General features: G+C 40.2%; 1 protein-coding gene across 1 annotated transcript in view; it reads right to left on the reverse strand.

Moving 5' to 3' along the window:
- Nucleotides 1–15,059, reverse strand: part of LOC128647449 (probable ATP-dependent RNA helicase DDX60) — a 1,088,706-nt gene extending 1,073,647 nt beyond the window's left edge. Inside the window, exon 1 of the mRNA XM_053700235.1 lies at nt 15,037–15,059. The gene's annotated coding sequence lies outside the window, so the exon portion shown is untranslated. The remainder of the gene's footprint in view (nt 1–15,036) is intronic.
- Between the last annotated feature and the right edge of the window lie 286 nt (nt 15,060–15,345).

Here is a 15,345-nt window from a genome sequence, read left to right on the forward strand (position 1 = left end):
TTTTCTAACTCCCACTGTTTCACAGGAGTCTGCCTATTTTTGTATATATTTTTAATTGGTCCTAATAAAGTTCACTTTTTATTTATCTATACACTCTGGTCGGCTGGAACATTTCTTGGATTTTTTGCTACATATAAAAAGATTACTTCGAATATGGTCCGGGGGCGTGTCTGTACCGCGTACCTGACAGGACGTATTCACTGTAAGCTCTGAAAGAATCATCTTTAATCCGCCGATTTTAGCGCAATTAACAGGTAACCTATTTACATAATTTAACAAACAATAGTTAACTAGCAAAAGGTGGCTATATTTCCACTTTGGGTTGCTGTTTATATGAAATCAGGGCCACAGTTCAGAGGAGGAAGACCTAGGGCGGCGGCCTAATCATAGGTAACATTTCCCCCCCCCCCCCCGACTCACCGGGTTATCAGTGCCGGCAGCAGGTATCTGCCTTACTGACCTTCTTAGCAACATCACAAGGAGCAGCACATAGCTACTAACATTACAACAGCACGAACAGTACTGACCATAAGACCATCCCAAAATGGCAACTGCATGGGAGAAAGATCTGGCACAGGATCTGGATCGACGTTTTGCTAAACTGGAGAACATGCTTCTCAAAATTTACCAAAAAGCAATGCCTCTAGACCACTTGAAGAACATTATACCATCAATAAATCAAATGAATGTAAAAGACTCAGGACAGGATCTTACAAACAACGATAGCGACCAGAAGGGAATAACAAAGGAGCACAAGCTTTCTTTGGTTCAAGGTCTCTCGTCTCAGCTGGAAGATCGAGAATTAACCAAAGCACCACTTGATGACAAGTATGCCTTGTACGGCAGAGAGATGGTCCTGGCTGACTTTAAATCACAGGCTGCGCTGAAGGGCCCCAGCGTGACTAAAATAAAATCATACACTCAATGGTTGCCGTATAGGAACGCTCCTGTCTCTTCCAACAGGGAGAAACTAACCCTTCCTCTCATAAGCTCCATGGCATACTTAGACAGCAAGGATCAGATGATCATCGCCTCTCTCCCGCAGAACATACACCCTGCTGAGAGCCACACATGTTCAGCACTGCTTGAACCGCTAAACTTGGCAGCATTCGTACAGATACGGCACCTTCAACACTCAGGAATACCACTTGACCTAATGGCGAGCTCAACCTACGTACCCCAAGAATACTGGGAGAAGGGATTAGACGCTTCTTTCTTGGGACTTAACAGTAAAACTACCACAGCACGCAACACTCTTCACATAGTTTCTCCCATTGTTTTTGACTCAATGCATTCTAACAAGCAGACAGCCAATAGAGAAGGCATGGGTTAATAACACGGCAGCATAAATCAACACTGTGCCCTCATAATCTTTTTGTACCTGGACGGTAACTTATATACAGTTAATACTGTTTGTTAGTCGTATATTATGCTTGTAGAGAGTGTTTTACTGTTTATGTTCTATTTGTTAGACTGTTTAAGGTAGTATTATTACTTGAATTTTCCTCTACTGCAGGCTTTTTATTTGCAATGAAAAATAATTTATTTAAGACTACCATTAAAATATTAGATGCATCTCCAGGTCATGATCCCATAATGTAAGAATATGTAGTGTAATGTCGGGACCACAAGTAGGGGCAGAATATTATGGTACATATATAAGGTCTTTATCTGTTTTATAGAATAAGGAGATTTTCTATCTAATCAATATTTGCCACACTTTAGATAAATTAGCATACCTTTTCAATTGGTTACAAGTCTAACAAGATCTTATTTTTATTTTATTTGAGCATTTAAGCACCCTACTTCCCTCCTATTAAACATCGGAGAGCCTATATTCATTTATTTGCTATTAAGTTTGATTCTCTTTTTGGCCACTAGATGGCACCAACACCATAACCAGACTTAATGATAACTATTATACAACGTTACATTAGCGAATTGGATCATACTTATTTATTTATTTTTTCTCTCAATTGCTAAAACCTACTTACTACCTGGTTGTGGCACCATTGGACTTGCCTTTTCTGTTTTCCTATAAGACTTCTACTCTTTCTAGAAAGGTATGCTTGCCTGGTACTGTTTTGCTATATTAGTTAGATATCCAGTTCTGGTCTTTTTCTATATAATTTTGATAAGAATGTCCATAATCATTTAAGAAGCAATAAATAATATAATTTTATGTAACTGTTAATTGACATAATGCCTTTATGTTTCTTTCTATACTGTTCAATGGACCCATGAGTGGTCTTTTATTGTTATATGAAGGGATACAACAACAAAAAAGAGGATAATAGCAAATTATTTCTCAAATTCTCATTGTAAGTTTTAATTATTTTTTTCATGCCTGTACAACTTATTATATATACTACTATGTTATATATACTGTATATACATTGTATACCTATATTTTCATGTATATCCTCAACAAAAAATAATAAAAAAATAAAAATAGCAAAAAAAATCCCAATATGGTCCATATGAGAGTTCCTTTTAAAGGGAACCTAAACACCATCATTTTTTCTGTGATTAACTTTTTATTAAAACCTTTTTGTATTATATTAAAAAAAAAAAAAAAAAAAAAAAAAAAAAGATTACTTCATCCCCTTATGTCTATGCAAGCAAGCCAGTCAAAAATTAAGACTGAGAATCCCCAGACCCATTAAGAGTGGGATGCTCCAGCAACACCAAAAGGTGCCTCAGTAGAACACGAAGGCATGCCAGTTTATAACAAACAACGCAACATACCTCCGTCAGGACAAAAGAAAACACTCGTCCCGAAAGTTGACCCCCTGAGGCCTCAGGGGCAGTTGCTCCCCCAGAGGGCTGAACTGGACCAGGTGATCCCATGCCTGACGAGCCCTGGTTAATGGGAGGTGCAGATGCACCAGCGCCAAAGATATGGCAATGCCGAACCATGTCGTAACCTCCGGTGAGAACAGGCCACACTCCATAGAAGGATAAGTAGCATTTGGGTTACCTGCATGTGTAGTAAGAGTTGGTGGTAGGGAACTCGCCTCATGGGAAATAAAATCTCCAGAGGCGGATGGCTCAGTAGGCACCTGATTCCCCAATCCCGAGGAACAGAGCGTTCTAAAGCGGCATTCGGAACAAAACTGATGGGCATGTATCACCCGGGCCAATTCATATTCTTCACAAGAAGTAGAGTCTGAATCAGAGACATACGTCTCCAAAAAATCAGAATCCTCCATAACTTGGATATTGAATAAAAAATGGACCTTAAACCCCCAATGGCTAGGGCACTCACCACCTCCAGGGGACCATACACCAGTGGATCAGGATTTCTCTGTCGCCACATGGTCAGGAATGAGGAAATGAAGAGCCAAAATGGGGCCACGCCCGGTTACAAGGTAAACCGTGCAGTCCATGCAAAAGCGCGCCCGACCGTAAAGGCCGCGTCACTAGACATAGGCCGTTATGTTCCAAAATAGCCATGAGCCAAAGCAACACTACACAGTAGCAGACAGAAACACATAACAAACATGATTATAAACCCCCCTGTTCAATAACCCCACCTCAGGAGATATTAACCCTTTATTCCAAGATACAAAATGGAGTCTCACTGAGACCCTATGTTAAAGTTATCCCCGAAAGGTTGTAGCCCCTCTCGGATAAACAGTTGTAATTACAATACATCCATGATAAAAGTAAAATGAAACAATCTTACCGGAATCTATGCCGTGGAACAGGAACACGGCCCTTCTTGTGTGACAGATAGTAGCGTCGCTTCTGCCATGGACTTGAGAGAAAAAAGCAGGCAGCGAAACTCGTCAACGCTGATTGCTTATGGAGCTGTTAATATGAGTTGAGATGGTTTCACAGAAAGACTCTCCCTGCATCTCCGGACTCTAACTTTCACCCATGCTCCCACTGAGAGGCTGACAGGACTACTTAAAACTCCAGGTCCATGCCGAAGAGTACTACCCTCCATAAGAGACTGTCGAAAAACTTCTGACACTTCTCTGCCAACCTCCTGGGACAAAAGGCAAAGAATGACTGGGGGATGAGGGACGTGGGGGAGGTATTTAAGTTTTTTACTGGGGTGTCTTTGCCTCCTCCTGGTGGCCAGGTTTTGAATTTCCCAAAAGTAATAAATGCAGCTGTGGACTCTTTCCATTTGTGTAGAAAATGGGAGTTATTGAAGAGGTTGTCAAAGCAACTGACTGGTGTGCCCCCATTGTGCCTGTTGCGAAAAAGAACAGGAAGGTACACATCTGCGTAGACTTGAAACGGCTGAATGAGGTGGTGAAAAGAGAGAGAAACGTGCTGCCAACTCTTGGAGACATAGCCCCGAAAATGGCTGGGGCGAAGTTCTTCTCTACATTGGATGCTTCCGTTGGCTTCTGGCAGATACCTCTAGACCTAAAGTGCCACAAACTGACTACCTTCATTACATTGGTAGGTCAGTTTTGCTTCTGCAGACTCCCCTTCAGGATATCCTCTGCTCCTGAAATGTTTCAAAGAGATATGCGTTCCCTCCTAAGGGACCACGTCATGGATGACATTTTAGTGTATGTGTCTACACTGGAAGAACATGATCAGCAATTGAGCTGTGTGCTGCAGACCATTAGAGAGTCCAGGCTGAAATTAAATACAGAAATGCCATTTTAAAAAATCTGAGTTATGTTATTTTGGGCATTTCATCAATGGAGTAGGCATCAAGCCGGACCCTGATAAAATCCTTCCTATTGAACAGATGAAAAGTCCTTCTGATGTACACAAGCTGAGACAAATATTGGGCCTTGTGAATTATGTTGGCAGGTTCCCAGATTTATCCACAGTACTACACCCTATCACTGAGTTGTTGAAAAAAGATGTTGCGGGTCTGTGGACTTCCACAAGAAAAAGCTTGTATACAGGTCAAGTCACTGCTAGGGTCTGCCCCAGTGTTGTGGTTCTAGGACCCTTCTAAAATGATTGTGGTTAGTGCTTATGCAAGCAGTTATGGGTTAGGGGCCACTCTCCTGTAGCTGAATGAGAACAAACTACAGCCTATTGCCTACTGTTCCCATACACTGACGGCTGCCGAATTGAAAGACGCCTACATTGAGAAAGAGTGCCTGGCTGCAGTTTGGGCCTGTGAGCGCTTCCAATGTTACCAAGTGGGTTTGGAGAAATTTTGTCTGGAAACTGACCATAAACCACTAGTCCCTCTAATAAATTCCTATGATATTGACAAGACACGTCTAAGATGCCAGAGACTTCTGATGAGGCTACTCAGGTTCAACATTCAGGCAGTGCATGTGCAGAGGAAACAACTGGTAGTGGCAGATACACTTTCCAGGCTCCCACTGGCTGCTGCTGAAGGATCTTCAACTGAATTAGATGTGAAATTGTACGTGGATTCAGGTCTGGAATCTAAAGCCATCTCGTCAAAAAAGCTGGAGCAAATAAGAAAGGAGACACGTTTGGATACAGATCTTCAAGAAGTTGTCAAGTATATAAAGCGTGGTTGGCCCGAGAGCCGGACAGCCTGGATGTTTTTGAGCTCTTACCAGTCTAAGAGGTAACAGCTCACAGAGCTGGACAGTTTATTGCTGTTCCAAGACCGCGTTGTTATCCCTGTTAGCATGCGGCAGGAGATGTTAAGCAGGATTCACGATGGCCACTTGGGCATTACAAATTGCAGAGAAAGGGCAGTTATGGCGGTATGGTGGGCTGGGATCAGTACCAACATTGCAAGCCACGTGTCAAAATGTGCCTTTTGCCGGGAATGCCGGCCTTCTCAGAAAAGAGAGCCCTTAATTTCTACCCCACTGCCTTCAGTCCCATGGCAGAAGATAGCCGCAGATTTGTGTGAACTCCATGGGAAGAAGTACCTGGTTGTGATCAACTATTATTCCAGGTATTTGGAGATTGCACCCCTGAATGAAACCACCAGTCTGGCCGTCATCACTCGTCTCAAAAGCTTGTTCGCCCGGTGGGGCATACTGATGGAGCTAGTGAGTGATAATGGAATGCAGTTTGCTTCCAAGGAGTTCAGATCTTTCAGCAGTGAATATGATTTCATCCATTCTACGCCAGGTCCGCATTACCCGCATGCCAATGGAATGGCCGAAAGGGCAGTTCAAACAACCAAGTTCATTTTGAAGCAATCTGAGCTGTACCTAGCTCTCTTGTCCTATAGGGCGATTCTTATCCAAGCCACAGGTTTTAGCCCAGCACAGTTGATGTTAGGACGCCACTCTACCCTCTGTGGGTGTCTTCCAGCCAGCCCCCTGGGATGAAGAGGCGAAAAGGGGCTACTGGTTCTTCTATGACAGAAAACACTCTGTGAGGCCCTTACAGGACTTGAATGTGGGCCAGAATGTTAGAGTCAAACTGGATAATGAGAAGAAATGGAAGACGCCAGCCACTGTAATAGGACACTCTCCAGAACCAAGGTCTTATGTAGTCCTTACTGAAGGAGGGACAGTCACACGTCGAAATAGAAGACATCTTCAGCCAGTACCTGAGAGTTTGGGACTGGATGCTTCAGAACCATAGCCGGTGGGATCCCCTGTTTTAAGAGGGATGACTTCCTCACAGCGAGACCACAGCGGGGATACTTCTGTGTTTCCTGCAGACTCTCAATCACCTTCTTCTGTATCAGAGGATAGTTCATGTAAAATGACGTCAAGTGGAAAAGTGGTGAAACTTCCTGCCCGCTACCGGGATTAACACTGTAGTTAGAGCAGTGACCAGAAGAATCGGCAGAATAATCCCATGGTCACTGTGGACTAGGGTAGTCTACCCTGATGTCCAAGACAGGATTGTATTTCTTGTTGTTCATATATATTCTCTCACACCTTGTTATTTGTTGTACACTAAAAAAAAAGTATGCTTCTTGTATACCTTGTTATTTGTTGTATGTATGTAAAAAGTATGCTTTATTCTTTGAAAAATGGGAAGATGTAATGACAGTGGGAGTGTGACGTCTCCGGATGGGGGTGTCGCCTATAGTCGTTATAGTCTATGTCGCAGTTATTAAGGCTGATGTGTTTTGCAGTCTGCTAACTTCTATGCTCTGCAAAAAAATAGTGTTGTACCTTCTATGCTGTGTCCTGCATCTCATGACAAGTATGTCTGTGTGTGTGATAAAGGGGAGTGTTTATGTTTATGTGTGTGTGTGTGTGTGAGAGAGAGAGAGAGAGAGAGAGAGAGGGGAGTGTGTACTGTATATCTGTGTGTGTGTGAGAGAGAGGGGAATGTGTATGTCTGTGTGTGTGTGAGAGAGGGGAAGTGTATATGTCTGTGTGTGTGTGAGAGAGAGGGGAGTGTGTGTGTGTGTGTGAGTGAGCGAGAGAGAGAGAGAGAGAGAGAGAGAGAGAAGGGGGGGAGTGTTTATGTCTTTGTGTGTGAGAGAGGGAGTGTGTATGTGTGTGTGAGAGAGACATGGTGTGTGTGTGAAAGAGAGAGGGGAGTTTGTATGTCTGTGTGTGTGCGAGAGGGGGATTATGAATGTCTGTGTGTGTGTGTGATAGAGTGGGAGCGTGTTTGTTTGTGTGTGAGAGAGAGGGGAGTGTGTATGTCTGTGTGTGTGAGAGAGAAAGAGAGAGGGGGGAGTATTTATGTCACTCGGGGTGTGTGTGAGAGAGTTTGACTACACTCAAGGATAGTGCACATACATTTTAGTCACTTGGATAAAAATTGCACAGGTAAAACATTTTGCCCACACTGCTCAAAACAATTAGAGGAAACATTGCCCATAAGGGGCCAAATTACTACTGGCGCGCTAACAGTTACATATGACCGATATCAGGTTTATTGCGGCTGTTTGCGCGTGTCGCATGTAGCACATGTATTAAAAGTTGAATGTACAACTCCCCTCTCTCACACACACACAGACATATGTATGTATGTATTTATATGTATATATTTATTTCTAGACATATATACACATATAAACACATAAATACATATGTACACTCACATTGACATATATATATATATATATATATATATATATATATATATATATATATATATATATATATATATATATATATATATATTTATATATATATGTGTGTGTGTGTGTCTCAGAGCCCCTTGCAGTCAAGTAGAGGAATATATGTAAAAGCATATTTATGCAATATTCATATTTAATTAAGGTTTTAACTATGTATTTACTATAAATGTTTCATATTCCAATATTCTACACATAGCAGAATATGTTCTATGTATTTATAAATAAATATTCTTATATATCTATTTGTATATCTATACCTATATACAATTATATATATATATATATATATATATATATATATATATATATATAAATATATAGGTATAGATATATATTGGAAATGAAAAAGAAAAGAAACAGGACGCAACCCCTCTAAGTGCAATAAGTAAGTTACAAACAGGTTTTATTTAATGACACAATTTCACACTCACAAAGTTGAACCTCAAACATATGAGGTATGGTTAACGCACTGGGGAACAGCTCATGGGTCTCTTAAGGCAAGATTACTGCAGCTCTCAAATGCAGCCTACTCAGTCTGGAGGTCCGGTGTATGTGTCTTACTACAACCGTGTCACAAAGACTCCACTCACAGATTCCGGTAAATCCTTTTGTCCTTATACAGTCCCCAAATCAAATAAAACAATCTGTATGCAAAGTACATGCAGTAGATAAAAACACAAAGTTTTGTATAAATACCACCACGCTTGATCCTCAATCAGCTGTTTCACAAGTTTAAAGCCGGCTACTTGCGAGTGCTGGAGCGGATGGCGTGATGACGTTATGCGGTGGGCGTGGCCTATATAGATATATATTGTACCAAAATACCATCAGATATATGTAGAAATATGTACTAATAAATAAAAAAAGCATATTCTGCTATGTGAAGAACATTGGAATGTGAAATATTCATATTTTCCTGTAGGGTTAGTGCACTTGAGAATATGAGATAGGGTTTGCGCGTGAGTAAGGTGTTTCCCCCCCTTTTTTTGCACCATTGACTTCTATGTGGAAATACGTTAACATGCGCACAGTATTCTAACTTCGGCTTTTTGCACGCGTTGGGTTAGCATGCGAGCAAAAACTTTTTACTTTGAACTTGTAATACGAGCGCTTCCTGACAAACACAAAAAGTTTACTTCTAGCAAAGTTAGCGAGCGAGCGGGAGTGATAAATAGAGCCTCACTCGTAATCTGGCCCAATATAATTAAAAGTTTTGATCCCATCATCTCTCTCCATTCTCTCTATGTTGTATATTAACAAATATAGATTTTGATGGCAATTAAAAACCAATAAGCCCAAAAAGTCTGCCCAGAGTTTCCTAAAAGCATAAAAGGCTCTAGGGTAGCATAGCTTTATGCTTATCCCAAGCATTATTGAAGTCCCCTACAGTGTTTGGCCTTTACCACCTCTAATGGACACGTATTCCAAGAATCAACCACCCTTTTTGTGAAGAAGTGCTTCCGCAAATTACTCCTGAACCTACTACCCTTTAGCTTGATATCATGAGTCATGACCCCTTGTTATTGAATTTTTCTCTTTATGAAAAATACTCACAGCCTCAGCTTTATTAAGCCCTTTAATATACCTCAAAGTTACTATCATATCGCCTCTTTCCCTTCTCTTCTCTAAGCTATACATATTTAGGTCATTAAGCCTTTCCTAGTAAGTTTTATTTTTTTATACCATGTACCATTTTAGTAGCCCTCCTTTGAACTGATTCCAGTTAGTTTATATCCTTCTGCAGATATGACCTAGTGATCTGTAAAGTGGCATAATAACTTTACTATTTCTGCTGCAAATATCTCTTTTAATGCAACCAAGCATTCTACTGGCCTTACTCTCTGCAATACTACATTGTTTACTAAATTTTAAATCATCTGAAATAATAATTCCCAAGTCTCGTTCCTCTTTGGAACTTCAGTAAAATGTCATTAAGTCTATAACTAAGTTTGGATTTTTCTTTCCTAAATACATAATTATGCACTTTGCAATGTTAAACTTTAGATCCCATACTGAGGTAATTTTGTCTTTCTTTGTACATTTTATTTTGGAGATCATGTATCATTTTAGTATCCCTCCTGTGAACAGATTCCAGTTTATATATACTTCTGAAAATATGGGGGCCGATTTATCAAGCAGCAGATGATGCTTATTCCGCGCAAGCCTTCTGGCTCGCCGGAAACAGGAGTTAAGACGCAACAGTCATATGACCGCTGCTCCTTAACTCGTCCACCACCTCTGAGGTGGCAGACTGCAATCATCCCGATCTGATCCGATCTGGATTGACACCCCCTGCTAGCGGCCAATTGGCCTCGAATGTGCAGGGGGCAGCATTGCAGGAGAAATGCTTAAGCAATGTTAAATGCCGACAGAGTATGCTTTCGGCATTTAGTGATGTCGGGTGGACATGATTCGCTACATTGAATCATGTCCGCCTGACATTTGATAAATCGGCCCCATGGGGGGGGTAGTTATCAAGCCGTCAACCTCAAATACGCTGGAATTCCGCAGCGTATTTGTGGCGAGGCTGATTCGCCTTAGTTATCAAGCCCTAGATACCGGCAAAAGTAGAATTTTGTGACGTAAGCTTCGATCCGCCGGACTCAGTCCGACATAGATCGATTCTTATGTCACTACAGATGTTCCGCACACAAGTGCAGCACAATCTGACTACTTTTGCTAGTTATCAAAAAACTAGCAGGTACGCTCAGCACTTTTCCGGCCCAGCGTACCTGGTTTTCAAACCGCCGCCCTGGAGGCGGCAGATCCCATAGGAATCAATGGGAGTCTGACCATAGCGAAAGTTCATGTTCGTTGCTGCCAGACATCCCATTGATTCCCACTCTAATAAACTGTTTAACCCCTAAACCGCCGCTCCCGGAGCCCACCGCAAGCTATAATAAATATGTTAACCCCTAAACCGCCGCTCCCGGTCCCCGCCGCAACTATAATATATGTCAGATTGAAGTTCAATCCGATTGGCTGATCCAATCAGCCAATCAGATTGAGCTCGCATTCTATTGGCTGATCGGAACAGCCAATAGAATGCGAGCTCAATCTGATTGGCTGATTGGATCAGCCAATAGGATTGAACTTGAATCTGATTGGCTGATTCAATAAGCCAATCAGATTTTTCCTACCTTAATTCTGATTGGCTGATAGAATCCTATCAGCCAATCGGAATTGAAGGGACGCCATCTTGGATGACGTCCCTTAAAGGAATATCCATTCGTCGGTAGTCGTCGGGAAGAAGAGGATGGCTCCGCGTTGGCTCGTCTGAAGATGGCTCCGCTCCGCTCCGGATGGATGAAGATTGAAGACGCCGCTTGGAAGATGACATCGCCGGGATGGAAGACTTCTTTAGCGCCGCCTGGATGATGACTTCTATCGGATGGAAGATTTCTTCAGCGCCCCTTGGATGATGACTTCTGCCGCTCCGGATCTCCTCTTCGGTTCCATCGATGGTCGGCTGGCTGAAGATGACTCAAGGTAGGATGATCTTCAGGGGGGTAGTGTTAGGTTTTTTAAGGGGGGTTTGGGTTAGATTAGGGGTATGTGGGTGGTGGGTTTTAATGTTGGGGGGGTTGTATTTTTCTTTTACAGACAAAAGAGCTGTTTTCTTTGGGGCATGCCCCGCAAAAGGCCCTTTTAAGGGCTGATAAGGTAAAAGAGCTTTGAACTTTTTAATTTAGAATAGGGTAGGGAATTTTTTTATTTTGGGGGGCTTTGTTATTTTATTAGGGGGCTTAGATTAGGTGTAAGTAGCTTAAAATTGTTTTAATATTTTTGAAATGTTTGTAACTTATTTTTTTTATTTTTTGTAACTTAGCTTTTTTTATTTTTTGTACTTTAGTTAGTTTATTTAATTTAATTTAATTTAATTGTAGTTATTTGTAGGTAATTTATTTAATTAATTTAATGATAGTGTAGTGTTAGGTTTAATTGTAACTTAGGTTAGGATTTATTTTACAGGTAATTTTGTATTTCTTTTAGCTAGGTAGTTATTAAATAGTTAATAACTATTTAATAACTATTCTAACTAGCTAAAATAAATACAAAGTTACCTGTAAAATAAATATAAATCCTAAAATAGCTACAATGTAATTATTAATTATATTGTAGCTATCTTAGGGTTTATTTTACAGGTAAGTATTTAGTTTTAAATAGAAATAATTTATTAAAGTATAGTGTAGTGTTAGGTGTAATTGTAACTTAGGTTAGTTTTTATTTTACAGGTTAATTTCTCTTTATTTTACTAGGTAGCTATTAAATAGTTAATAACTATTTAATAGCTATTGTACCTAGTTAAAATAAATTGAAAGTTGCCTGTAAAATAAAAATAAATCCTAAGATAGCTACAATATAATTATTATTTATATTGTAGCTATATTAGGGTTTATTTTAAAGGTAAGTATTTAGTTTTAAATAGGATTAAGTTAGTTAATAAGAGAAATATTATTTAGATTTATTTAATTAATATTTAAGTTAGGGGGTGTTAGGGTTAGTGTTAGACTTAGGTTTAGGGGTTAATAATTTTATTACAGTGGCGGCGGTGTGGGGGGGGGCAGGATAGGGGTTAATAAATTTATTATAGGTGGTGACGGTGTAGGGGGGGCAGATTAGGGGTTAATAAGTTTAATATAGGTTGCGGCGGGGTCCGGGAGCGGCGGTTTAGGGGTTAAACTATTTATTTAGTTGCGGTGAGGTCCGGGATCAGCAGGATAGGGGTTAATAACTTTATTATAGAGGGCGGCGGTATAGGGGGGGGGCAGGATAGGGGTTACTAGGTATAATGTAGGTGGCGGCGGTGTCCGGGAGTGGCGGTTTAGGGGTTAATACATTTATAAGAGTTGCGGCGGGGTCTAGGGGCGGCGGTTTAGGGGTTAATAACTTTATTTAGTTGTGGGGGGCTCCGGGGGCGCCGGTATAGGGGGTAGAACAGTGTAGTTAGTGTGGGTGTTTAGTGACAGGCTAGCAATAAAGCTGTCAAAAAGCCGAAGAGCAGCGAGATCGGATGAGTAATGACTCTCACAGTCCGCTGCTCATCGCCCCGTACTTGGTGCACAGCTTTTTGACAGCTTTTTTGATCACTTAGGCGAAATTTTGCAGGTCCGCGGCGGCGATGGTAGGCGAGCTTAGGCGGGCGTATTGAACCGGCGAAGGCAGGTAAAGTAGACGGCTTGATAACTACCCCCCATGGTCTCTAGAAAAATCAGAGCATACAATGGAGCAGAACTAGCTTTAGGCTCTTTCTTTATTTTGCTTTATTTAAAGGGACAGTAAAGTCCAAATTAAACTTTCATGATTCATATAGGGCATGTACAGTATTTAAACAACTTTTCAAATTACTTTTATCATCAAATTTGCTTTGTTCTCTTGGTTTTCTTAGTTGAATGCTAGACCTAGGTAGGCTCATATGCTAATTTCTAAGCCCTTGAAGGCCGCCTCTTATATGAACGCATTTGACAGTTTTTCACAACTAGAGGGAGCTAGTTCATGTGTGCCATATAGATAACTGTGCTCATGCCTGTGAAGTTATTTAAAGGGACAGTTCACCCAAAAAATAGTTTATTTTTAATTGAAAGCACTCAATTAATTAAGTATGCCAGTCTGAAAGAATAAATACACATTTTTTTCTTTATAAAGATATATATTTTTTATATAACGATTCTCAACAGGCTTGTCTATACCCTGTATTGCCAATTTAATACGTGCATATAGCCTGTTTATCCCTAAGTTGCTTTGTAGTTGTGACCCACCCTCTGATGAGGTAATTGAAAGTGTGGACACGGAGAGCACTCATAAACCCTCAGATGATCCTTGTTAGTAATGTGAATGAAACCTTCAGTATTGTATTGTGAATTTCCATCACAGCCCACATGTTATCCCTCATAGCCCTAACGTAAAGCATATATCCTCCTGAGATGCATTCTGTGCTTTATCGCTGTGGAATCTAGCTATGACATACAGGTCAGTGTCAAGACTGTACGTGAAAAACAAATTCCAGACGCAAAACAGTCTCTTGACACTGACCTGTATGTAACATCTACATTCCAAAGCGAGGAAGCACAGAATGCATCTCAGAAGGCTATATGCCTTATGTGACGGCTATGAAGGATAACCTGTGGGCGGTGTCTGAAATCTACAATACAATGACAAAGGTTTCATTTACATTACAAACAGGGATCATCTGAGGGTTTATGTTTGTGCTTGCTTTCTGATTGCTCACATAAATATCTGAAACTGCTTCATTTACAAATCCTCAGCAAAAGCATGATGACTAAATATGCCTTATGTATATAACTGCTAATCGGAGCAGTGTTAATAGTATCAGCATTCCTGATTACCATGTATATGACATCATTTGCATAGAATAAAATAGCTAAAATTGATTGGTCAAGGGACGTGCTAAGAATCTTTGTTGCCCAGCCCTTTTATCTGGGAGTTCCAGGAGTGTTGAAAGCCATGGCTAGGGTGCAAACTAAAAATGTAAAAAAAATATGTTTTTATGTTGCTAATTTCATGTTTATGCATCGATTTTATTTTGTAAAAGCATGTTATTGCAGCTAAGCAATTGCAGCTCCTGAGTGAACTGGTCCTTTAAGAGTCCGCACTAATTGCCTAAAATGCAAGTCTGTCAAAAGATCTGAGGCAGTCTGTAGAAGCTTAGATACAAGATAAGCACATAGGTAAAGAGTATATTAATATAACTGTCTTGGTTATGCAAAACTGGGGAATGATAAATAAAGGGATTATCTATCTTTTTAAACAATAACATTTTTGGTGTTTACTGTCCCTTTCCGTTTAAGCTCAATGGATCAAGAGACAACCAATAGAACGTGTAAAAAACAGAAATCAGGCGAATGTCACAGTAAGAAGCAAACTTTGGTACTAGACATACAGACCATAAGAGTAAAAAAAACAGAAAACAGTCAAGATTATGGTACAGGTGTTCGGCTTCTGAATAAACAAAAACTAAGCACAACGTAAATGCAAACTATGAACTAATAAAAAAATATGTGCAACAGCTCAGTTAAGAATCTGATAAAGATTTTTTCAGTCACCTGGAATTAAGAGACCAACACTATCTTCCACCTCAGGTAAATCATGTTTTGATACATTTTTAATTTTCTTTTTTCTGATTTTCTTTTTGCCTGGACCCACTGATGCCATAATTCTTTTTTTTTTTATCACGCTGTAAAACACAAATAAAAACAGTTAAATAATATTATATTATTAGTCTTCCAGTAATAGTAAAACCAGTCATAACATACACTCATATATACATTCCTACAAATGAAAGGACATAAGGGTAAAAACTGTAATTTTCTTATAAAACATTAAAGGGACAGTCTAGTCAAAATTAAACTTTA

This window comes from Bombina bombina, chromosome 2 (assembly GCF_027579735.1).
Source record: "Bombina bombina isolate aBomBom1 chromosome 2, aBomBom1.pri, whole genome shotgun sequence".
In the NCBI taxonomy this organism is placed as follows: domain Eukaryota; kingdom Metazoa; phylum Chordata; class Amphibia; order Anura; family Bombinatoridae; genus Bombina; species Bombina bombina.